At 46.8% G+C, this 26335-nt stretch overlaps 1 protein-coding gene across 3 annotated transcripts in view; it reads left to right on the forward strand.

Moving 5' to 3' along the window:
• LOC125465679 (E3 ubiquitin-protein ligase arkadia-A-like) overlaps positions 1 to 9230 on the forward strand; it is a 71021-nt gene extending 61791 nt beyond the window's left edge. For all 3 annotated transcript variants that reach the window (XM_059638469.1, XM_059638468.1, XM_059638470.1), the window contains exon 15: positions 7642 to 9230. The gene's annotated coding sequence lies outside the window, so the exon portion shown is untranslated. The remainder of the gene's footprint in view (positions 1 to 7641) is intronic.
• Positions 9231 to 26335: the final 17105 nt, after the last annotated feature.

The following is a 26335-nucleotide window of genomic DNA, read 5'->3' on the forward strand; positions in this document are numbered from 1 at the left end:
GTGATGCCTTTTGGAAGATCAAATTCAAGGGCAAACTATACAGTAAATGGAAAGGTCTTAGGGAAAATTGATGAACAGAGAGATCTGGGTGTTCAGGTCCATTGTTGCCTGAAGGTGACAACGCAGGTCGATAGCGTGGTCAAACAGGCATATGGCATGCTTTCCTTCATTGGGCGGGGTATTGAGTACAAGAGTTGGCAGGTCATGTTGCAGTTTTATATCACTTTGATTTGGCCACATTTGGAGTACTGTGTGCAGTTCTGGTCGCCACATTACCAAAAGGATGTGGATGCTTTGGAGAGGGTGCAGAGGAGGTTCACCAGGATGTTGCCTGGTATGGATGGTGCTAACTATATGAAGAAAGGTTGAGTAGATTAGGATTATTTTCATTAGAAAGACTGAGATTGAGGGGGACCTGATTGTGTAGACTTCAATCATGAGGGGTATAGACAAGGTGGATAGCAAGAAGCTTTTTCCCAGAGTGGGGGACTCAGTTACTAGGGGTCATGAGTTCAAAGTGAGAGGAGGAAAGTTTAAGGGAGATATGCATGGAAAGTTCTTTACGCAGAGGGTGGTGGGTGCCTGGAACGCGTTGCCAGCAGACGTGGTAGACGCAGACATGTTAGTGTCTTTTAAGACGTATCTGGACAGGTACATGGATGAGAAGGGAGCCAAGGGATACATACCCTTAGAAAATAGATGATAGGCTTAGACAGAGGATCTCAATTGGCGCAGGCCTGGAGGGTCAAAGGGCCTGTTCCTGTGCTGTAATTTTCTTTGTTCTTTATTCTAATATTGAACTTAGTTTCTGAAACGCCAATGCTGATTTGTTTCAGTATGATTTGCAACTCCTTGTTTCTTGTCAGAGTGAGAATTTTATAGCACGGAAAGAGGTTCTTTAGCTCATTGTGTCCACAATGGTCATCTAGCACCAATCTGCTCTGTTTCCGTTTTCTAGCACTTGCTATAGCTGTTGAGGTGATCTTAATCTTTTCTAACGTTGAGATGGTCCCGCTTCTGCCACACTTTCCAACAGAGAGCGCCAGCTACCTAGTGCCCTCTGGGTGAAAAATTCTTCCTTAAATTGCTTCTAAACCTCCTGCTTTTACCTTAAATAGAACATTAAACATTACAGCACAGCACAGTACAGGCTCTTCGGCCCTTGATGTTGTGCCGACCTGTCATACCGATCTCAAGCTCATCTAACCTACACTATTCCATGTATGTCCATATGCTCGTCCAATGACGACTTAAATGTACCTACAGTTGGCGAATCTACTACCGTTGCAGGCAAAGCTTTCCATTCCCTTACCACACTCTGAGTAAATAAACTACCTCTGACATCTGTCCTATATCTTTCACCCCTCAATTTAAAGCTATGCCCCCTCGTGCTCGCCGTCACCATCCTAGGAAAAAGGCTCTCCCTATCCACCCTATCTAACCCTCTGATTATTTTACATGTCTCAATTAAGTCACCTCTCAACCTTCTTCTCTCTAATGAAAACAGCCTCAAGTCCCTCAGGCTTTCCTCGTAAGACCTTCCCTCCATTCCAGGCAACATCCTAGTAAATGTCCTCTGCACCCTTTCCAAAGCTTCCACATCCTTCTCATAATGCGGTGACCAGAACTGTACGCAATACTCCAAGTGCGGCCGCACCAGAGTTTTGTACAGCTTCACCATAAACTCTTGGTTCCAGAACTCGATCCCTCTATTAATAAAAGCTAAAACACTGTATGCCTTCTTAACAGCCCTGTCAACCTGGGTGGCAACTTTCCGGGATCTGGGTACATGGACACTGAGATCTCTCTGCTCATCTACACTGCTAAGAATCTTACCATTAGCTCTCTACTTTGCCTTCTGGTTACTCATACCAAAGTGCATCACCTCACACTTGGTTATCTACTGGGGGGAAAGATTTCTTACTGTTTACCCTCATAATTTTGTACCTTGGTCAGGTTCCCCCTCAGCCTTCTCTGCTCTAACCCTTGTTATCTACTATAAGGTTCCCTTCCTTAACCAATCCTGTACATATCATGACATCCAGAGTTCTCTTTCCCTCTTACAGAAAGAAGTTGGCCCTGCATTTTCACTTTTTTCTTTTTGGAAAAACTCCCTTCAATGTGGATTTTCTTACAAGGACCTTTGGCCACTTGGACCACTCCACCTTGGCCAATTGCCTTCTCATAATAAAATTGGCTGCCCAAAATTCAAAACTTTGATTTGTTCTCTATTTTTATCTTTTTCCATGACTATCTTATTGAGTTATGGTCATTTTTATTGAATGCTCTCCCTTTATACTTCTAATACTTGCTCAGTTTGATTTTCCCTTAAAATTAGGTACAGCACTGTCTTATGTCTTGTCAGGTATCCATGGTGGTTTAAAAGCTCACCTGGATACATTTTAAACTCTTCTAAGCCTTTCACACTTTGTCTATCCCAGTTAATATCAGGAATCTTCTGTTATTACCCAATAATTTTTTATTTCTCACCAACTGTTTAGGGTCTATAGTGCGCCTCCAACAATGTGATGCCTCACTTTGTTTTTAAGTTCCACCCACATGACCTTAATCAAGGAATCTTCTTTGATATTATCCCGCCTTATTTCAATAATTGATTCCTCAACCAATTTCGAGAGTTATACCTACCTTGACCAAAGTTTCCATACCTCAGAAAATTGAGCTACTAGTACTCCCTGTCTCAACCTTGTCTCTGTGATAACAATGATATCTAAAGAGCACACTCAACCCATCTGCCTTACATGCAAGACTCCTTGCATTAAAACAAATGTCATCTAGCCTTGCTGAGTTCCCTTTGTCTTAACTTGATTGTATGTGCTGTGTGTTACATAGAACATAGAACATTACATCACAGTACAGGCCCTTCGGCCCTCGATGTTGTGCTGACCTGTCATACCAATCTGAAGCCCATAACGTAAGAGCAAAAGAAATAGGAGCCAGATTGGGCCGTCTGGCCCATTGAGCCTGCTCTACCATTCAGTAAGATCATGGCTGAACTTCACGTGCACTCAGCTCCACTTACGCACCTGCTCACTGTAACCCTTAATTCCTTTACTGTTCCAAAATCTATCTCTTTGCCTTAAAAACATTTAACAATATATCTTCAACTGCTTCACAGATTCACAACCCTTTGGGTGAGGAAATCCTTCCTCAATTCAGTCCTAAATCTGCTCCCACTTAATTTGAGGCTATGTCCCCCAGTTCTAGTTTTACCCCGCCAGTGGAAATAACCTTCCTGCTTCTAGCTCATCAGTTCCCTTCATAACTTATATTTCTATAAGTTTCCCCCCTCATTCTTTTAAATTCCAATGAGTACATTCCCGGTCTACTCAATCTGCTCTCAAACCAACCCCCTCAATTCTGGAATCAACCTACTGAACCTCCTTTGCTCCCCCTCCAGTGCCAGTACATCCTTTTCAAGTAATGAGACTAAAACTGCACAGAGTACTCTGGGTGTGGCCTCACCAGCACCCTGTACAGCTGCAGCATAACCTCCCTGTTTTTAAACTCCATCCGTCTAGCAATTAAAGACAATATTACATTTGCCTTAATTGCCAACTGCACCTGCAAACCAACATTTTGTGATTCAGAGACACCCAGGTCCCTCTGCACAGCAGCATGCTGCAATTTTTTACTATTTAAATGAGTCACTTTGCTGTTATTCCTACCAAAATGGATGACTTCACATTTACCGACAATGTATTGCATCTTCCAGCCCCTTGTATCCCACTGCAGACATTGCTGTACTACTCGTTTTAGTGTCACCTTTGAACTTTGACACACTACACTTTGGTCCCCAACTCTAAATCATCTATGTAAATTGTAATCGTTGAGACATGAGGCACAGCACAAGCTACTGATTGCCAACCAGAAAAACACCCATTTAACTCAGATAGTAAGAACTGCAGATGCTGGGATCAGAGATAACACTGTGTTGAGATGAATGAACACAGCAGGCCAGGCAGCATCAGAGGAGCAGGAAAGCGGACGTTTTGGGTCGGGACCCTTCTTCAGAAAAATGCTTTCTCTTTGCTTTCTGTTAGTTAACTAATCTTGTATCCATGCCAATCCATTACCTGTAACACTGTGCATCTTATGCAGCAGCCACCTGTGTAGCACCTTGTTGAATGCCCTCCGGAAATCCAGATACACCACGTTTTCACCAGTTCCCCATTGTCCACCATGCGCATGATGACCTCAAAGAATTCTAATAAATTAGTTAAACATGACCTGCTTTTCATTAACCTATGCTAAATCTGCCGGGTGGGACAATTTCTATCCAGATGTCTCGCTACTTCTTCTTTGACAGATTTGAGCATTTTCCCCACTACAGAAGTTAAGCTAATGTGTCTTTTAGCCATCTGTTTTTAAACAGTGGTGTCACATTTGTCATTTTCCAATCTGCGGGAACTGCCCCAGGGTTCACTGAATTTTAATAAATTAGCACAAGTGCATTTGCTATTTTCCCGTCATCTCTTTTAATACCCTTGGATGCATTCCATCAGAGTCAGGACACTTCTCTAACTTTAGCCCCGTTAGTTTGCCCAACACCACCTCTTTCGTGATAATGATCATTTCTAGGTCCTCACCTGCTACAGCTTCCTTGTACCAATTATTGGCATGTTATTTGTATCTTCCACTGGGAGGATCAGCACAAAATGCATGCTTCTCTTTTACATTTGCAGTGCAACACCACTGTGTATCCCATTCCCATACCAACTCTTAGTTTAAATCCTCATGAATGGCATTAGCAAATCTGCACCTGCCCCTCAAAGGGATGGTGGTCCTATTGCCTTTCACGTGTAATCCATTGGAGTTGTACAGGTTTCACCTCCCCTGCAAATGATTCCAGTAACTCAGTATTCTAAAGCTGCCGCTCCTGCTCCAATTCTTCAGCCATGCATTCATCAATTCTGTCAGCTTTGGGAGACTGTCTGTGTTGAGTTTGCAATCTCCCAGTGTCTGCATAGGTTTTCTCCTGGCTGCTCTGGTTTCCTCCCACAGTCCTAAGATGTGCAGTTAGGTGGGTTAGCTGTGGTAAAAATCCCATGCTGGCTTTGGGGGATGGGGTGGGGAGGGATGGGAAAGACTTGATGGGCTGAATGCCTTCTTTCTGCTCTGTAGGAATTCTGAGATTCAATAACCTCATCCCTCTTTCTACCAACATCACTGGTACCGATGTGAACCGCAACTTCTGACAGTCTGCACTCCTCATTCAGACTAACCTGCAGCTGTTCAATGACATCCCTGACCCCAGGGTGAAGATAAAATGCCATCCTGCAGTCCATGTTCTCAGCATCAGAAATGCCGGTCTGTGCACTTCACTCTTGAGTCTCTTTCTTTTTTAGCTTTTTCTCTCTGTCTGCTCCCCCTTGTGCAGTTGACCCTTGCAGTAATTTTAGAAACTGTCACTGTCAGCGTTTCCCAACACACAAAACCCATTCTTTAGAGAGATTCTGGGGCTTTACTGACTGTCTGCCTCCTTTCTTTGCTGTTGTGCTGCCACACATCCAGCCAGTGTTCAAGCTGCAAAATCTGGCCTCAAGCTGGTTAAACTGGTGGCATTTCCTGCAGATATGGTCATTCAAGCTACCACAAGATTTTCCACCTACTTCAGGCCATGCACAGTACTGAGCTGGGTGCACTGTGATAGTGCCGTATAGTGGGGGCTGGGTGCAATGTGATATTCCCATGTGGCATTGGCCTGTGTGCATTTGATATTCCCACATAGAGGAGGATGTGTTGATGTGTCATATTCCCACGTGAGTTTTGGGGGACTAAGTGCAAATTGAAATGCCTATGTATGTGTGTGTCTGTGTGTGTTGTGGCAAGGAAGTGCTGACGTGTGTAGTATATCCACATGATTGAGGCTGGCTATGAAGTGGTAATCCCAAATGGAGCGTCGGGGTGGGGTTATGTGTGCTCTGTGTAATATGAGGCTGGGTGCACTGAGATACTTCCCCATATTATGGGTTTGGGTGTACAAACGTGAGATAATTGCGTGTGAGGTGGACACTGGTATTGGGAAGTTGTGTGTAGAGTCCAAGGAGACAGGAGATGTGCTAAATGAATATTTTTCGTCAGTATTCACACAGGAAAAAGACAATGTTGTTCCTTATGTATATTAATGATCTTGATCTTGGTGTTCAGGGATCATTTTTCAGCATTTGAAGATGATACAAAACTTGAAAGCATGATGATGCAAGGACAGAGTAGAACTTCAAAAGATAGACAAATTTTTGGATAACATAGACAAAGGGTGGCATAGTCGCTCAGAGGTTAACACTGCAACCTCACAATGCCAGGGATCCTGTTTGATTCCAGCCTTGGTTGCTGTCTGCCATACTAAATTGCTCCATAGTGTGTAGGAAATTGTAGGTGAGGTTGAGTAGCCACTATAAATGCAGGGTTATGGGAATGGGGTAGGGGGGGCTTGGTCTGAGCATGACGCTTTTCGGAGGGTCAGTCAGACTCTATGGGTCAAATGGCATCTTTCTGTCCTGTAGGGATCCTATAATTCTAGTTGATTAGAGTATTGGTGGCAGGTGAAGCTCAATGCAGAGAACCATGAAGAAGAACATGAACAGCTAATTCAAAACGGAGTGCAGAAACAGAGGGATCTGAATGTATTTCTGTACAGATTGCTGAAGATGGTAGGACAGAGCTGTTGCTAAAGCATACAGTGTCCTAAGCTTTATTAATAGTGGCATATAATGCAAGAGCAAGGAACTGATGCTGAACTTATTCTCGATGTCTGTTCGACCTCTGTTCAAGTATTGAGAAGAAGGTGAACACGTTGGAGAGAGAGTACAGAAGAGGTTTACAAGGATAGTTCCAGGGATGAGACACTTCAGTTATGAGGATAGATCAATGACATTGGCACTGTTCGACCTGGAGAGAGAAGACTAAGAAGACATGGATCTGGTCAGTGGATAGGGACAAACTGTTCCTGCTCAATCGAGAATGGGAGGCTCCAAATGTAAAGTACAAAAACAGAAGTTGCTGGAAAAGCTCAGCAGGTCAGGTAGCCTCTGAGAAGAGAAAGTCAGAGTGAACAGTCGAGTCAAAACTGAGAAAGGTCACTGGACCCAAAAAGTTAACTCTAATTTTCTCTCTATAGATGCTGCCAGACCAGCTGAGCTTTTCCAGCAACTTCTGTTTTTGTTACTGATTTTACAGCATCTGCAGTTCCTTTGGTTTTTACCCAGATATAAAGTGATTTGCAAATGTGATGGGAGAATATATTTTCGTTCAAAGAGATTCACATCTGGGCTGAACTGCCTGGGTATGTTGTGAACATTCCTAGGTTACCTGATGGAATCTTTGAAAGGGTATGACACTGTATATACAGAGAAGATTTATAAAGGGTTTTATGACTTGGGGTGATGAATACAAGATTAAAGCTAATAATTCCAGTAGAAAATTCTCTTTTGTCAGTAGGTAGAATGTGGAACTCACTCCTGGACCAGCATGGATTGATTTGGGATGAATGGCCTATTTTTGTGTTGTAAATTTTATATAAATTCATCCTGAGAAAAATGATTAACCTATTGATGAAAGGAGTCATTCTTGGTGCCGAGATCCTGAAGATGGTTTAGCCTAACATGTACATTTGTGTTCTAGGATTTGGTGTCAAGTTCCTTGATTATTCTGGTCTTTGGGAGTTTAAATCTGGAAACTGTATGGAGTCCTCAGCTTGCACTGACTGGATTCGAAGAGATCGAACAATATTTGGACCCAGGTCTTCTCTGCCAATGTTAACCCTGACACACATTGTGCTCCTGAAATACCAGCATCTCATCCACAAATGAAAGGGCCATTGCCTTAAAACAATCAAAACTCGCTGCTTTGACCAGATAGCACCTCCAGATCAGCCTTGCATGGGAACAGAAGAAATGCCAAACCAAGATCAGACCAAAGGATACTGAGATACTGTCTATTATTATTGTCCATAAGAGCTTTTTCTGATCATCAGCGGTTACCAGGCCATGTAACTCTGCATTGACTGGAGTTTTAAACGTCCCCACAGAAATAAACATCTGGCTGTGTTGCAAAGAGTTGAATGAATTCTACCTCTGATGCTGGAGGTATTTTGTGTGGTGTGATTGATGCTGAATTGGAGTGTGTGTGCATTAGCTATCCAGTGTATTGTAAAGACACAAATTGTCCCATCTTCTGAAAGGAAAGAGGAGGAAATTCATCATGAATTTAAAGAGCGAGGGGGATGGACTGGGCATACACAGTTGGACTTGGACCACTACAACATGTCTGTAATTCAGCGTAATTGCTACACCTATCTAGAGTCTGCTGTCCAATTCCTGCTCACCGGAGGTGTAGGAATACCACAGGATCAAGGAGATGTTGACAGACCAGAGAATATGTCACGTGTGAATTCCCCACACATGTCAGACCACTGGTGGAGATTGCTGGAGACTCATTTGCATGCAAGGATTTTGGCAAATTAATACTTTGCTGTCTTGTTACATTTATCTGTCTCTATCCTCAGCAGCAGCGGAGTTTGTGATTACGGAAGTTGCACTGTACCTTTAGAGATGGACAGAAATGCAGCTCGTTGTTTCAAAGCCCACCTTACAATCTTAGCTAAACTCAATAATCCAAAGGCTGGAACCAGGGATTACTGGTGTACTCCACAACCATCCCTGAAATTGATCCTGGGGTCATTGGTAGCATTCTTGCCCCAATCTCCCACCCTCCCTAACCCCCTGCCAATGACATTGATCTTGGGATCTCTGTGAACCCCAGGGTTTGAATGGATGCATAAAATCTCCACAGATTATGCAGGAAATTGGAGGCCCTGCTAGATTTTAACCTGATCTGAACTGAGACCTTCATGTTTGCTATTCCATAATGCTTCTGAAAAAGACAGCCAATTGTGACCATCTCTGGGAGATGCTTGCTTCAACCTAAATCCTGAGTGCTAGAACAAGGTGAATGACTCAGTGGGTGTTTCTGGAGGAACCAGGCAACTGGAAGTGCCCTGCGGTTCACAGCCCAGGTGTAGGTCCTAGTACAGAGAGGAAGGTATCTGTATTGACAGTAACACTAATCACAGAATGTCAGTCACGTATAGATCTAGAAATGTGCAGCGTCTGAAGTTTTCCAGAGGGCACATTAGATTTTCTGAGATGACAGTGAGCAGTCTTGTTCCATGTACTGTGTAGTCCCCATAGGTAGTATGTTGTAATCAACATTATGTTTTGCATAATATCATTTTAAAAAAAATGAATGTGTCTCATGTAATTCTTGATGAAACTTCTCATAAAATCTCTTCATACTTTTATGATCAAGGGTCAGTGTTGGGGTCACTGCTGTTTACAATTTATGCTAGAGATTATACTTTGGAATTGGAAACACAATTTCTAAATTTGCAAATGGAACCAAATTATGGAGGGGAATAGTCATACTGGAGATGACTGCAGCAAATGTCCGAGATAACAAAGTGAGGAGCTGGATGAACACAGCAGGCCAAGCAGCATCTTAAGAGCACAAAAGCTGATGTTTTGGGCCTAGACCTTTCATCAGAAAAGGGGGAGGGGGAGAGGGAGAGGGGTGTGAAATAAATAGGGGGAGGTGGATCGAAGATGGATAGAGCAGAAGATAGGTGGAGAGGAAACAGCCAAGTTAGAGGTGGGGATGAAGCCAGGAGAGGTGAGTGTAGGTGGGGAGGGGATAGGTCAGTCTGGGGTGAACAGACAGGTCAAGGGGGGCGGGATGAGGTTAGTAGGAAGGAAATGGGGGTGGTGCTTGAGGTGGGAGGAGGGGATAGATGAGTGGAAGAACAGGTTAGGGAGGCGGGGACGAGCTGGGCTGGTTTTGGGATGCAGTAGGGGGAGGGGAGATTTTGAAGCTTGTGAAATCCACATTGATACCATTGAGCTGCAGGGTTCCCAAGCGGAATATGAGTTGCTGTTCCTGCAACCTTCGGGTGGCATTATGGTGGCACTGCAGGAGGCCCAGGATGGACATGTCGTCTGAGGAATGGGAGGGGGAGTTGAAATGGTTTGCGACTGGGAGGTGCAGTTGTTTATTGCGAACAGAGTGTAGGTGTTTTGCAAAGTGGTCCCCAAGCCTCCGCTTCGTTTCCCCAATGTAGAGAAGGCCTCAAGGGGTACAGTGGATGCAGTATACCACATTGGCAGATGTGCAGGTGGACGTCTGCTTGATGTGGAAAATCATCCTGGGGCCTGGGATGGGGGTGAGGGAGGAGGTGTGGGGGCAAGTGTAGCATTTCCCACGGTTGCAGGGAAAAGTGCTGGGTGTGGTGGGGTTGGAGGGGAGTGTGGAGCAGACATGGGAGTCACGGAGAGAGTGGTCCCTCCGGAAAGCAGACAAGGGTGGGGAGGGATAAATGTCTTTGGTGGGGTCAAGGGAGGGGAGGGAAAAATGTCTTTGGTATGTTTATGTTCTAATGTGTGAATAGTTGGTGGTTGAAGTTCAACGCAGACAAATGCGACACCATGCGTTGTGGTTGGATGCATGGAGCAGGCATTTTGTTGTTGGTGACAGCATAGTCTTAGCAGAATTAGCAGACAAGCGTGGCAGATAAAATTGAATACAGAAAAGTGAGATGCTTTTTCGTAGAAAGGATAAGGAGGGGCAACTGTAGATTTAATCATACCATTCTGAGGAGTGTGCAAGAACAGAGCACAGTGTGGGTTTGTTTACATTGGTCTTTGAAGGTTACAGTTTCTTTGAGAGAGTAGTTAGCAAAGCAGATAGGACAAGATCTTGGTTTTTGTCAATAGAGGCATTGAGAACAAAAGGATGGTTTTGTTGAACCTTTATAAACATCTGGTTAGGCCCCTGTTAGAGCACTGTATCCAGTTCTGGTCCCTTAAGGGAATATATGAAGACTCTTGAAAGGATGCAGAAGACAGTTTCCAGAATAGCTGTAGCCAGGCAGATTTTAGTCACAAGGTTAGGTTGGAAATACTGAAGTTGTTCTCCTTGAAGGATTTTGACGACCGATTGGGGGAGGTATAGTAGATCATGACGGGTTTAGGTATGGCAGTCAAGAAAAACCTCTTTGCATTAGCTAATGGTGCAGAAACCCTGGAGACACGTAAATCACACCTTTTGGTCTTAAACATTATGGTAGTGGTTCCATCCTCCCCCCTCCTCTAACCAAATAAAATGGCAATGTGAGAGATGCTGTTAGAAAGTTTGTAACCTAGGATGTACTTGGTCTGTTTGTAAAGATTGCATTAAGTAACCAGTTAATAGGAAATTACCAATAAAATAGTTGGAGGGGCTGCTATGTGGTTTAAGTGTGGGCTTAGGTGAATACTGAGCTTCAGTGAGTAAGGCAAGCAAGGTCAAGACAATGTCAGATTTTTTTATCCTCTGTGTTTAGGAACAGGGATGGCAGTTCGGGCAGTAGTGTGCTCCTCTTGCCAGATGTGGGAGATCAGGGAGCAGCCTAGTGTCCCTGACGATTGTGCTGGACACACTGAGGAATATACAGGGGGCAGAGAATTTGAGAGACACTAGTTATGAGGGGGAAGTCTCATCATAAGTTCAGTCAGTCGGATAGGTGACTGCCAGGAGAGGCAGGCAGGTAGTGCAGGAGTCTCCTATGGACAGTCCCCTTTCTAACAGATATACCATTTTGGATACTGTTGTCGGGGGTGGGGGGGGGGGGGGGTGCGCGTGGCAATAGCCTCTCAGGCAAGCATACAGCGGCAGCTAGACCTTTGGTACAACAACTGGCTCTCCTGCAGAGCAAAGTCCAACTGAGCGATAGTAATAGGAGACTTGTTAGTTAGGGGCAGACAGGTGTTTCTGTGGCCACAGTTGAGACTCCAGGATGGTGTGATGCCAGGTTCAAGGACATCTGAGTGGTTGCATGAATTTTTTAAGGGGGGTGGGAGGGTGAGTAGCCAGGCATCGGTAGAAAGAGGGATGAGGTCTTGTGTAGTGAGGACAGAGAATTAGGAAAGAGGCTGAAAAGCAGGATCATGAGTAGTAATCTCTGGGTTACCGTGAGTGCCATATGCTAGTGAGGCAAGGTGTAAAGAGATGCATGGCTAAGGTGCTGGTGCAGGGCGCAGGAGGCAGGATTTCAGGTTATTGGATCATTGGGACCTCTCCTGGGGCAGGGGTGAACTGTATAAGAGGTACAGGTTGTGGCTAAACGGGAGAGGAACCAATATCGTCGCAGGGAGGTCTGCTAGTTCTCCTCAAGAGGGTTTAAACTAGAGTGGCAAGGGGCTAGAAACCAGAGTGGTAGGTCAGCAAGTGTGGAGGGATTGAGGGGAAGTTAGATTTTAGAACCAGTAAGTTGGAAAGGAAGACCGATAAATGAACATAATGGTGCTAGTGGACTGGTGTGTTTATTTCAATGCAAGGAGTATTATAGGTAAGACAGATGAGCTTAGAGCGTGGATCAGTACATGGTACTATAATGTTGTGGCCTTTACAGAGACTTGGTCGAGAGAGGGACAGAATTGGTTGCTCGAGGTGGCAGGGTTTTGTTTTCGACATGATGGAGATAGAGAGGGAGGTAAACGAAGGGGAGGAATTGCATTTATCAGGGAGAATGCCACATCTACACTTGGACAGGGCCTACTGGAGGGCTCATCTGCTGAGGCAAGATGGGTGCAATCACTGTGGTGGGATTATACTACAGGCCTTCCAACAGTCACTGAGACATGGAGGAACAAATATATTCTGGATGTGAGTTTGCTCGCTGAGCTGGAAGGTTAGTTTTCAGATGTTTTGTCACTTTTTTTTTAATTTAAAAAAAAAACACTCTCTTCATAAGATGTGCAAGAAATAAAACATATTTATACACCTACCCAGTCATGCAAGCCGCCCCGGGTTACCCAGGGGGTACGTACACCAACTAAAGGAAAAAAAACAAAGCAAAGAAAACACCCCGGCAGTCGTCACCCGGCACGGTCCTAGTTGGCCCCCTGACCAGTTGGTGAAGGCGCCAGCTGGGCCCAGTTACCAGATAGGGCCCTTTTTTCTATTCTGGACGAGGGGTTTCATACCGTGGTCTTTCCCCACCGCGCCTTAGTGGCGGCTGCCCCAAGCTTTAGCGCGTCCCTCAGCACGTAGTCCTGGACCTTGGAGTGCGCCTGTCTGCAAAACTCAGTTGGGGTCAGTTCTTTCAGCTGGCAGACCAGCAAGTTGCGGGCAGACCAAAGAGTGTCTTTCACTGCATTGATGGTCCTCCAGGCGCAGTTGATGTTGGTCTCGGTGCGCGTCCCGGGAAACAGCCCGTAGAGCACAGAGTCCAGCGTCACTGAGCTGCTCGGGACGAACCTCGACAAATACCACTGCATCCCCCTCCAGACCTCCTGCGCATAGGCACACTCCAGAAGGAGGTGATCGACGGTCTCGTCTCCCCTACAGCCGCCTCGAGGGCAGCTTGCGGTGGCGCAGAGATTCCGGGCATGCATAAAAGATCTCACTGTCAGAGCCCCTCTCACCACTGTCCTTGTGCTTGTTTGAAAGTTCTGGCGATGAGGCATTCTGCCAAACGACTTTGGCAGTCTGCGTGGGGATCCACACGATGGGATCCACCCTCTCCTTTTCCCAAAGGGTCTCGAGGATACTACGTGCTGACCACTGCCTGACGGCCTTGTGGTCAAAGGTGTTTCCCGTCAAAAGTTTCTCCACGAAGGACAGGTGGTATGGGACGGTCCAACTGCTCGGACCGTTCCGCGGCAACGAGGCCAGGCCCATCCTTCGCAACACCGGGGACAGGTAGAACCTCAGTAAGTAGTGACACTTGGTGTTTGCGTACTGAGGATCTATGCACAGCTTGATGCAGCCGCACACAAAGATAGCCGTCAGGGCGAGGGTGGCGTTCGGTACGCCCTTTCCCCCATTTTCCAGGCCTATGTGCATGGTGTCCCTGCTCACCCGGTCCATCCTCGACCCCCAAATGAAGTGGAAGATGGCCTGGGTGACCACAGCGGCGCAGGTCCAGGGAATAGGCCAGACCTGCGCCACATACAACAGTACCGAAAGCCCCTCGCACCTGACAACCAGGTTCTTACCCGTGATGGAGAGGGACTGGAGCGTCCACTTGCCTAGCTTCTGCTTCAGTTTGGTGATACGCTCCTCCCAAGTCTTAGTGCAAGCCCCAGCTCCACCAAACCAAACACCCAGCGCCTTCAGGTAGTCTGTCCTGACGGTGAAGGGGATGAAGGAGCGGTCGTCCCAGTTCCCGAAGAACATGACCTCACTCTTACCCCTATTGACTTTGGCACCCGAGGCCAGTTCAAACTGGCCGCAGATGTCCAACAGCCTACTCACCGACCGACGATCAGTGCAGAAGATGGCGACGTCGTCCATGTACAGGGAGGTCTTGACCTGAAGGCCTCCGCTGCCTGGGATAGTCACGCCCTTCAGGCTCACGTCCTTCCTGATGGATGTGGTGAAGGGCTCCACACAGCACACGAACAAGGCAGGAGAGAGCGGGCAGCCCTGCCCGACTCCAGATCTGACGGGAAAACTGTCCAATTCCCACCCGTTGATTGAGACTGCGCTAACGATGTTGGTGTAGAGCAGCCGGATCCAATTGCGGATGACCTCCCCGAACCCCAATTTGGAGAGGACGTCCCTCATGTAAGCATGAGCGCGAGGCTCTCAGTGATCTTGCTGCCCGGTACAGCACAGGTTTGGTTAGGATGAATCACCGACTCCAGGACAGACCTGACCCGGTTGGCTATGATCTTGGCCAGGATTTTGTAGTCCACGTTCAATAGTGAAATGGGACGCCAATTCTTAATTTCTTCCCTCACCCCTTCCTCTTGTAAATGAGGGTGATGCCCTTCCTCATGGACTTTCCCCTGCCCGAAGCGCACTATCATACACCTCCAGCAGGTCCTGGCCGACCAGGCCCCACAGAGCGGAATATAGCTCGACTGGTAAGCTGTCGCTCCTGGGAGTCTTATTCCTTTCCAAGGACTTGAGGGCTCTGGTCAACTCGTCCAGGGATATCGGCCGGTCCAGCCACACTCTCGTGCCGTCATCTAAGACCTCTGTGATAGACGACAGGAATGACTCGGAGGCCGTGCTGTCTGTGGGCTTCGTGTCGTACAGTCCGACATAGAAGGATCTGCTGATCCTCAAAATGTCGGGCCGAGACGACGTCACCGAGCCGTCGTCTTCCTTCAGCCGGCTAAGCACAGAGCTCTCTTTGTGCACCTTCTGAAAGAAGAAACGCGAGCATGTCTCGTCCTGCTCCACGAAGTGGTCCCTGGACCGGAAGATTATCATGGAGGCCTCTGCGGCGAAGACCGAGGCTTGCTGGCCCCTCATCTCGCGGAGGTCCTCCGTGACATCGACCCCCATCAACTGCAGAAGGAGCAGGTTCTGCACCCTTTTCTGGAGGCGCAACAGCTTTCCGCGCCTCTCTCTCGCCTTCTGAACACCCTTGAGGACAAAGAACCTCTTGATGATCTCCTTCACTGTCTCCCACCAGTCGCCCGGAGACTAAAAGAGGGGTTTCACTGTTCTCCAAGTGGCGTACTCCCTCTTAAGCTCCTCGACATTCTCCGGGGTCAACAGAGTTGTGTTGAGCCGGCCGGCTGGTCGTCCTGTAAGTGACAGTCGGCCAGCAGGAGGCAGTGGTCAGAGAAGAACACCGGCTCGATGCTGGTGGACCTGACCGAGATCGCCCGTGACACAAACAGGAAGTCTATCCTTGAGCGAATAGACCAGTCTGGCTGCGACCAGGTGTACCTCCGCTGCGCTCCGTCTGCAGGGGTGCTGAAGACGTCGAGCAGCTTGGCATCCTTCACCGTGCCCATCAGGAATCTGGACGTGACGTCCAGTTGACTCCCCCCACCCGCTCTGTCCCCACGCCGGATCTTCCATCTGCATGGATGATGCAGTTGAAGTCTCCACCTAGGATGACCGGCCTGGACGTAGCCAGCAGGGGTGGAAGCCGCTGCAGAACGGCCAACTGCTCACTCCGTACCGCTGGGGTGTACATGTTGATCAGCCTCAGGGGAGCGTTCCTGTAGGTGACGTCAGCCACTAGGAGCCGCCCCCCCCCCCCCACCACCACCGCCTGAACTTGAGAGATGGTGAAGTCGCGCCCCCGCAGCAGAATAGCCAGGCCCGAGGAGTGACAGTGGTTACCCCCCGGCCAGATCGAAGGCCCACAGGTCCAGGCACCGGACCATTTCCCGTACCTGCTGAGGTGCGGTATCCCGCACTCCTGCAGAAACAGGAGGTCCGCCTTGATGGTGGTCAGGTAGGCCAATGTGGACACACATCTTGCGGTGGACTTGACGCTGCGCACGTTAATGCTTGCAACTCGTACCCCCATTGTGGGCAGTGACCGCAGTACCCTCCCCAAGTCCAAGATCCAGCCCCTCCATCTGTCCCTTCATGCCCATTGCCCGGGCTAACTGCTGGACACTCTCCGGGCTCAGGAAACCGTCCATGCTGCCTTCCGGGTGGCATCCCTTCTTCGGGGGTACGAAGGCAGGAGAGTCCGGCTCTGGGTCAGGCTGGGGACGCGCTTTTTCCTCCTTCCGACCTGGAAGTTCCGGGGGGCCCTCCAGGGCCCCAGCGGTATGTGACTGGGTGTTGGAGGGAGACTCAGGACACCTCCCGTCACCTGGAAGTGGGGTGCTGCTTTCCTTCTCCCTTGAGATCTTTAGCTTCTGCTTTGGGTGGGCCCTCTCCGAATCTCCCTCGTCAGAGGAGCTCTTTATAGCCCCCCTGTAGCTGCCTCTTCCCGCCTGATGGCTGCGGTTCCTGGGCCCACCGATGCACCTTCCTCCTCGCTTTCTGGACCGTCGTCCACTCCCCTGGGTTGCCTGTCACCGCCTCCATCGACTCCAGGTTGTTGGGTGGGGGTGGGGGAGCGGAGCCTGCAGGGGCGCTTTGCTGGCCACGGGCCCATCCTGCGGGGCTGGGCCCTCCTGCACATTAGTGGGGTCCTTGCAGGGCCCTGGTGCCTTCCTCTCCTCCGGGGCCGCTGGCCCCGCATTGCCCCTGCCGGCAACCTGGGCGTAGGTGGTCCCCCGCCGCGGACATGCCCTATAGAGGTGGTCCGCTTCCCCGCAAAGTTTGCAGCTTTTCTCTCATGGGCAATCCTTTGCAAGGTGTCCCTCCTCCCTGCAGTTCCTGCAGATGGCGGCTTTGCAGTCGGCCGCCACGTGACCTGACCTACCACAGGCATGGCAGACTTTAGGTTGCCCTGCGTAGGTCAGGTAGCCCTTGCACCCGCCGATCGCGAACCTGGACGGTGGGTGTACGATGTTCCCGTCCACGCCCATCCTCAGCGTCACCTTGACCTGCCTCTTACTGGTCCAGATGCCAAAGGGGTCCGTGATGTCAGTTAGGTCCCCTTCCACCTCCACGTACCTTCCAAGGAAGGTCAGGACATCAACTGCTGGCACATGCGGGTTGTACATGTGTACAGTCACCATACGGCTCCTCTGAGCTGGCATCACGAAGAGCAGGATAGCGGTCAATACAGAGAGGGGGCCCTCATCTCCTTTCTCCTTGAAAACCTCCAGGAAGCGCTCGCAAAGCTTGGCACTCCTGAAGGTTACATCGTAAAAACGTCCTCTGGGGAAATCCTGCAGGCAGTAAATGTCCGCAGCAGCAAACCCACAACAGTCCAACAGGACCCTCTTCACGAAGAAGGTGCGGTCCACAGGTGCACCTTCATCCACCTTCTTTACAGAAACACGGATGGTGTTCCGGACCCCCTGACCTGGGGCACGAGCACTTGCCGCAACCATTGTTGCAGGTTGGCTGCTCCCCTGAACCAGCGTTAGGCCGAAGCCAGCATTAAGATCCACCGGTTGCAAGGGTGCACAGCCAACCCGACGTCTTCCTTCCACCTCCAACACAGCACACTCCTCCTCTCAGTCCACAGAAGAGTGGGTCTTTATTTTGTTCCAGATGTAACCTGGTTCACTGAGCTGGAAGGTTTGTTCCCAGATGTTTTGTCACCATTCTAGGTAACATCAGTGAGCCTCCGACGAAGTGCTGGTGTTATGTCCCGCTTTCTATTTATCTGGTTAGGTTTCCTTGGGTTGGTGATGTCATTTCCTGTTCTTTTTCTCAGAGGATGGGAGATTGATTTGGAGCCAATCTGTTTGTTGATGGAGTTCCGGTTGGAATGACATGCCTCTAGGAATTCTCGTGCGTGTCTCTGTTTGGCTTGCCCTAGGATGGATGTGTGGTCCCAATCAAAGTGGTGTCCTTCCTCATCTGTATGTAAGGATACGAGTGATAGTTGGTCATGTCTTTTTGTGGCTAGTTGATGTTCATGTATCCTGGTGGCTAGCTTTCTGCCTGTTTGTCCAATGTAGTGTTTGTCACAGTTCTTGCAAGGTATTTTGTAGATGACGTTTGTTTTATTTGTTGTCTGTATAGGGTCTTTTAAGTTCATTAGCTGCTGTTTTAGTGTGTTGGTGGGTTTGTGGGCTACCCTGATATCAAGGGGTCCGAGTAGTCTGGCAGTCATTTCGGAAATGTCTTTGATGTGGGGAGAGTGGTTATGGTTTCTGAGCCCTTTTTGTCTGTTTGTTTGGGTTTGTTGCTGAGAAATCGGCGGACTGTGTTCATTGGGTACCCGTTCTTTTTGAATACGCTGTATAGGTGATTTTCCTCTGCTCTGCGTAGTTCCTTTGTGCTGCAGTGTGTGGTGGCTCGTTGGAATAATGTTCTAATGCAGCTTCGTTTGTGGGTGTTGGGATGGTTGCTCCTGTAGTTCAGTATTTGGTCCGTATGTGTTGTTTTCCTGTAGACGCTGGTTTGAAGTTCCCCATTGACTGTTCGCTCTACTGTGACATCTAGGAATGGCAGTTTGATGTTGTTTTCCTCCTCTCTTGTGAATGTTATGCCAGGAAGGGTATTATTGATGGTCTTGAAGGTTTCCTCTAATTTGTTTTGTTTAGTGATGACAAAGGTGTCATCCACATAGCGGACCCAAAGTTTGGGTTGGATGATTGGCAGAGCTGTTTGTTCGAGTCTTTGCATTACTGCCTCTGCTAAGAACCCTGATATCGGAGATCCCATGGGTGTACTGTTGGTTTGTCTGTAGGTTTTATTATTGAAAGTGAAGTGGGTGGTGAGGCATAGGTCCACTAGCTTGATGTTGTCCCTGCTGATGAGGTTGGTGGTGTCTGGTGTATGTGTCTTCGGTTCTTCTAATAGTGTAGTCAGTCAGTGTTTCTTTGGCCAGGTTGGTGTTGATGGATGTGAACAGGGCTGTTAACGTCAAAGGAGACCATCATTTCATCCTCTTCTATCTTCGTGTCTTTGGTGTTCAGGAATTCTTGGGTGGAGCGGATGGAGTGGTGGGAGTCTTCTACTAGGTGTTTTAGTCTTTGATGTAATTCCTTGGCTAATCTGTAAGTTGGTGTTCCAGGTAGCGGCACTATGGGTCTGAGGGGGGCTCCTGGTTTGTGAAGTTTTGGTAGTCCGTAGAAGTGTAGTGTGTTGGATCCATCTGGTTTCATTTTTTGGAAGTCTCTCCTGTTTAATTCTCCAGATTTTTGAAGTTTTTTGAGTAAGGCTGTGATTCGCTTCTCTAGTTGTGGAGTCGGGTCTATCGCCACCTGGAAGTGTCGGTATCTGCAAGCAGTGCATTCGCTTTCTCAATGTAGTCTGTTCGGTTTAAGATGACTGTCAAGCATCCTTTGTCTGCAGATAAGATAACGATGTTTTTATCTTTTTTGAGTCCTTTTAGGGCTTTCCTTTCTTGTGTATTGAGTGTGTTTTCTTCCTTTTTCCTGCTTAGTGTTGGTGCGACTGTCTGTCTGATGGTTTGCTGGGTTTCTTCTGTGAGTTTGTTGTCTTTCAGTGTTGCTTCTAACGCTGCTGAGAAATCTTTCTTGTCCGCATCCTGGAAGTTGTAATTTAATCCTCTTACTAAGACGGCTTTTTCAGTGTCTGTTAATGGTCGGTCAGATAAGTTTTTTTATTCATGCTTCTGTGCTGTCTGTGTTGTTATTTTGTGAGTTCGTCTAGTTTTTTCTGCAGGTCTAGTTTTTTCGTTTTCTGTGTTTGCCGCTGTCTGATGTCTATGGCTCGTTGTACTGTATCTGTCCATTCATGGTCTCTCACGTTAGTGAGTAAAGTTTTTTGGCACGAAATTTCCTGTTTGTACTTACGGAGTCTGTTGTGAGCATCATTGATCATTTCTCGAAGCATTCTGCGGCTGTTTTGCTCTGCTATTCTTTTGGCTAGCGTGGTGTTAAGGGGAGGTTTGTATTTGAGACATTTAGGTAGTACCTGTTTCCTTAGGCATTCATGCAGGAAGTACAGCTGTTCGCGGGTGGCACTCTGTCGGATGGCATTGGTTTCCCATCTTCGGGCCAGTTTTAGCGTATTGCACAAATATATAGGCAGATTATGGAAAGATGCAGTAACAACAGGGTTGTCATAGTGGGTGACTTCCCAAATATTGATTGGGACTCCCTTAGAGCAAGAGGCTTAGATGGGTTAGAATTTAAGTGCATCTAAGAGGGTTTCTTGAAACAGTATAGTCCAACCAGAGGAGGGGGCCATACTGGATCTTGTATTGGCTAATGAGCCTGATGTTTTGGAAACAGTAACCACAATTCCTTAAGTTTTAAGACAGCCATGCATAGGATAAGCTGGGAACTTGCAGGAAGGTATTTGATTGGGGGAATATATGTCAGTATTAGGCAGAAGCTAGGCATTGTTAATAGTTAACAGGCAAGTCCACATTTGACATGTGGAAGTGGTTTAAAGACCTCCTGATCAGCATTCAGGAATGGCATCTTCCAGTAAGGAGGAAGGACATAGATGACAAGGGAAGGGATCCTTGGATAACAAGGGTGATTATGAATTTAGTCAAAAGGGAAAAAGAAGCAGATGTAAGGTTTAGGGAGCTTAAATCAGACAGGACGTGTAAGGAACATAAAGAAACCAAGAGAGCAAGAAGTGATGCAATGACCTTGGCATTAAGGTTAAAGAGAAACCCAAGGCATTCTATAGATACGTTAAAAACAAGAGAATAACTCGGGAGAAGGTAGGGCTACTCAAACATAAAGGAGCGAACTTGTACATGGAGGCAGAGGAATTGGGCCAGGTCCTAAATGAGTACTTTGCACTGGTATTCACCCAGATGGAGGATAGTAAGATTAGTGTGGAGCATGCTAACATGCTAGGTATTTTGAGATCAAGAAACAAGTGGTTTTTGGATCTCTTGGAAAAACATTAAGGTGAATACGTTCCCAGGGCCTGACGCTATGTACCCCAGGTTGTTGAGAGAGGCAAGAGAGGGGACTGCTGGGGTCTTGACCAAGATCTTTGTATCCTCTCGAGAGGTCCCATAGGAATGACCAGTTCCTCTGTTCAAGAAGGGAATTAGGGATAATCCAGGAAACTATATATCCAACCGGAGGGTGCTGAGACATCACTGGCTTGCATTTTGGGAGTGTACTTTGCAGTCAGCGTGCATGTGGAGGGAATCAATCATGGAAGAATCTGGTGTTAAAGAATGGTCATCCATAAACATTACTATAGTCTCTCCATCCGTCCTTCCTCCTGTAATCAACAATAAAGGAGGGGCAAGGTTCAAAGGAGAGGAGACAGAGCATTGTGAGATGAAGGTTGGCAGAGAGAGTTCTGCCAGGTAAAGGAGCACGAGTCTAAACACTTCTAGAAACTTGTTGAGTAGCAGGTTTTTTCTGAGAAATTGTTATTGGAGCAAAGAGCACCAGTAGCATCAATTTTGTATTAAAAGTATTTGACATTGGAAGGATTAATTAAGTTAAAAGGGTAAAACATGGCAGGAGAGCTCCAAATCTTTGTCTGCTCCTCTTACTCGATGTGGGAAGCTGGGCAGACTTGCATGTGTGCAAGAAGTGTCTCCAGTGCTGCTCCTGGAAGCCTGAGTTTCAGAGTTGTCACGGCATATGGGGACACTGGAGAATTCACAAGGTGGAGAGTGTCATGGATAGGATGTATAGAGAGGTGGTCACACTGCACTTAGACCCCAGGAAGGGAATGGCAGAGCATCAGGCAGAGCAGGAGGGCTAAGCAGGCAGTGACAGAATCTCTTGTGGCTATTCTCCTGCAAAACAGATATTGGATCCTGTTGAGGGGAATGGATTCTCAGGGATAACCGCAGCAGTCAAATTCATGGCACCATGGTTGGCTGTGCTGCACAGGAAGGGTGAAATAGGAATAGAAATGCTATGGTGATAGGGGAATCAATTGTAAGGGGAATAGATAGGCGTTTTTGTGACCACAAACGAGAGTCCGAGATTGTGTGTTGTCTCTCTGGTGCTAGGGTCCTGGCTGCCTTGGAGCAGTTGTAGAACATTCTGGAGGGGGAGGGCAAACAGCCAGTGGCTGTGGTATGTATTGGTGCTAACAGCATGGATGAAAAAAAGGGTTGAAGGCATAAAAGCAGAATATAGAGAAGAAAAGAGAAAAGTTGAAATGTAGGACCTCTAAGGTGGTTACCTCGGGATTACTACCAGTGCGTCAAGCTAATCAGAGTAGACATGGCATGATAAAAAAGATGAACATGGGGCTGAAAAGATGGTGAGAGCAGGAAGAATTTCAGATTGGTGGAGCATTGGGACCCGGTTCTGGGAGAGGTGGACGGGTTACACCTGGGCAGGACCTGGACTGATGCCCTGGGGGGGATGGGCAGTACTTGGTAGTGCGGTTCGGGAAGGTTTGGACTAGTCTGGGAGGGGGTTGGGAACCAGATGAATAGCGCAGTAGCTGCAGAAATTGGGGGAGAGGAAGAAACCCAGGCACACATGACTAAGAACATGACCAAGAATTACTGTTGAGATGAACAGGGTAGATGGTCTGAAATGTATGTGTTTCAATGTGAGAATAGGCAAGGTAGGTGAATTTAGAGCTTTGGTTAATACTTGGAACTATGCCATTATTGTGATTTTGGAGACTTGGCTGAAAGAGGGACAGGACTGGCAGCTAAATGTCCCAGGATTTAGATGTTTTACGTGTGATGGAAAGGTATATAAGAGGGGTGGGGGACTTGCATTATTGGTAAAGTGTGTCTCATGGCTGAACTGAGGGACGATACATTGGAGAAATTGTGCAGTGAGGCAATATGGGTAGAACTCAGGAATAGGAAAGGTGAAATCACAATGCTGGAGGTATACTACAGGCTTCCCAACAGCCAGTGGGAGATATAGAAGCAAATGTGCAGACAGATTTTGGAAAGATGTGAAAACAGCAGGGTTGTTGTGGTGGGTGATTTTAACTTTCCCTATTCTAGGGGCTCAGATGGAGCAGAATTTGTAAGGACCATTCAGGAGGGTTTCTTGACACTTAGAACAGGCATTGAATATAAGGATAGGCAAGTTATGCTGCAGCTTTATAGAACTGTGAATAAGAACAACAATCTTGGAATATTGCATATAGTACACTACCAGATGGATGTGAATGCTTTGGAGAGGGTATATGAAAGGTTTACCAGGCTGTTGCTTGGATGGGGGACTTAGGTATGAGGGACTTAAGTATGAAGAAAGGTTGGTGTTCAAGTCTATAGCTCCCTGAAAGTGACCACACAAGTAGATGGGGGTGGTAGAGAAGTATATGGCATGCTTGACTTTATTGGTTGGGGAATTGAATACGTGAGTCAGGATGTCATGTTGCAGCTTTTAAAGACTTCAATTAGGCCACACTTAAAGAGTATTGCTTTCAATTTGGGTCACCACATTACAGAAAGGATGTGGAGGCTTTGGAGAGGGTGCAGAAGTTTACCAGGATGCCGCCTGGAGCAGGGGATATGAGCTAAAAGAAGCTAGAAAAATTTGGGTTGTTTTCTTTGGAGTGGCAGAGAGGCTGAGGGGAGACTTGATAGAAGTCTATAAAATTATCAGATGCATAGATGGGGTTAACAGTCAGAATCTCTTCCTCAGAATTAAAATGTCTAATAGTAGCGGGTAAGTGCTTAAGGTGAGAGGGAGAAAGTTCAGAGATGTGAAGGGCAAGTTGTAGGAGTGTGGAACACATTACAAGGGATGGTGGTGGAGGCAGATATGATAGGGGCATTGAAGGGACTTTTAGATAAGCATGTGAATGAACAAGGAATGGAGGGATATGGACCAAGTGCAGACAGAAGGGATTAATTTAATTTGGTGTCATGTTTAGCACAATGTCATGGGCTGAAGGACCCGTTCCTGTGCCGTACTGGATAATGTTCTAACTCACTCATTCCTCGCTAGATCAATTAATGCAAATGAGAGAGCCCGTAATAAACTCCATATTGCCTCACTGCACAATTTCTCCAATGTATCGTCCCTCAGTTCAGGCATGAGACACACTTTACCAATAATGCAAGTCCCCCACCCCTCTTATATACCTTTCCATCATACGTAAAACATCTAAATCCTGGGACATTTAGCTGCCAGTCCTGTCCCTCTTTCAGCCAAGTCTCCAAAATCACAATAATGGCATAGTTCCAAGTATTAACCAAAGCTCTAAATTCACCTACCTTGCCTTTGGTATGCCACTAGACACAAGTTTTCAATCACCAAACCAAAACCTTTGACCATCACCCTCAAGCTCCTGCCAAGAAGATAACTTGGACAAAGCTTGCCAAATTGTTCTGGATTCTATGGGCTCTTACTACCTTTACCAGTCTAACAAGCAAGATCAAGGTTTCTAAATTAATATTTGGAAAATTTGAAATCTTTCATTTAGTTCATGTAGTACATTTAGCAGCGTGTCTAGATTGCCACATGTAAACTACACGATTACTAAAGATCAGTTTTTTTCAGCAGTTGCAGCTGGACCAGATTGAATCTTAAGTGGGGAAGGGGGCGAGTGCATAAGTTCAACAGCATTCACAATGTTACAGGACTGATGGTGGAAATAGGATCATAGCACATACATATTTCAGAAGACAAGATGATGGAGTAGTTTAAGAATTTATTTATCAACTTTTTAACAATTTCTATTCTTGCCAGCCATATGCTGTGTCAGGTATCAGTCTGGATCCACTCGAGTTCCTAATTACTGGCCATCTCTGGGTAAGATAGCTGGGGAATAGTTGTCATCAGTTCATACCTGACCCTCTGGGACTGAACTTGTTACTTCTGACTAATACCGAATGTAATTAAAACTATAATATGAGCAATTTCCACCCCCACTCTTACTACTCCCTGAACTGTTGCCGGGCATCTAAGTTTTGAACGCACAGGGTGCCCGACACCACCTGGACCAGCACAAATACGCATAATGTGATTCGTCCTAGATCCCTGTTGGTGCTCTGCAACCCTTGTATCCTACCAACTACGCCAATGGAAGTTCTGAGAAATACTGTTATAAAGTCTCAGCACTTGCAGCCTTAATGCAATGGTCATGTGGTGTCTTTATTACACAGTGTGAACAGACATTGAAGAGTCAGGTGCTCCTCCATCAAGGTTCACACAAGCACAGTTTATAAAAGTTGTCGTTATCTACTTACTGGCATTATGTAAGCAAAGGCCACAGTAAAATGTTTTTCTGCAGACTGATAACTGTACTCTGATATATAGTAATTACATGCCTGCATAGTAATTCCAGCCTGGAGACTTGATATTGTCCTTCCGAAGACAGTTAAGAACGTATGTGTATGCTGCATGAAAGGTCTACTGGGAAGGTAGGGTGCAGTGAGGGAAGAATTGATGTGAATGGTCTTCCCCACTCCTTAGTTAGGTTATCCTGTGCGATATTTGTGTGCTTCTCATTGTTTAATCAATGCTTTGGCACTGTAGTTGCTGGTTCTGACTAGCATGTTAAAGTAGATCTAAATTCTGCACCTTCAATGTTGAGAACTCCCAGGCAACTCCATTTCAACTTTATTCTGTTTAAAACTTTCTGCTGGGTCTATCCTCAGGGTGGGACAGGGCATACTCAGGAGCAATGATGGATGTGCCTGTCACAGATGTCATGACCGGTCAATGCTGGATAGTAAAGTCTAACTTTATTCTTGTACTTTTCCATTGCTGTTGGATACGAATCAAGTGGTTTGCTAGGTTATTGCAACAGGCAGGCGAGGATAATACTGCAGGTCTGACTTTGTAAAGTTGGCAAACATCCATCACCAAAGGAGATGAGCGAAATGGGGTGTTTTTTATGTCTTCCTTGCTATGTTTCAAAATAAAACTCTAGATTTATTTAATGAGCTGAGTTTAAATTCACCTGCTGCTGTGTTGGAATTTGACTCCTGAAGGTGCAAATTCAACTTGAAGGGAGTCAGGATCAGGAACAAAGTATGCTAAATGATAAACTCTTCAGGATTAAAAGGAAAATGGGATCAGGAAGGAGTAGCCCTGATGATGATTAAGGATAAAAGAACATGAGGGTT

The sequence above is a fragment of the Stegostoma tigrinum genome, chromosome 30 (assembly GCF_030684315.1).
Source record: "Stegostoma tigrinum isolate sSteTig4 chromosome 30, sSteTig4.hap1, whole genome shotgun sequence".
In the NCBI taxonomy this organism is placed as follows: Eukaryota; Metazoa; Chordata; class Chondrichthyes; order Orectolobiformes; family Stegostomatidae; genus Stegostoma; species Stegostoma tigrinum.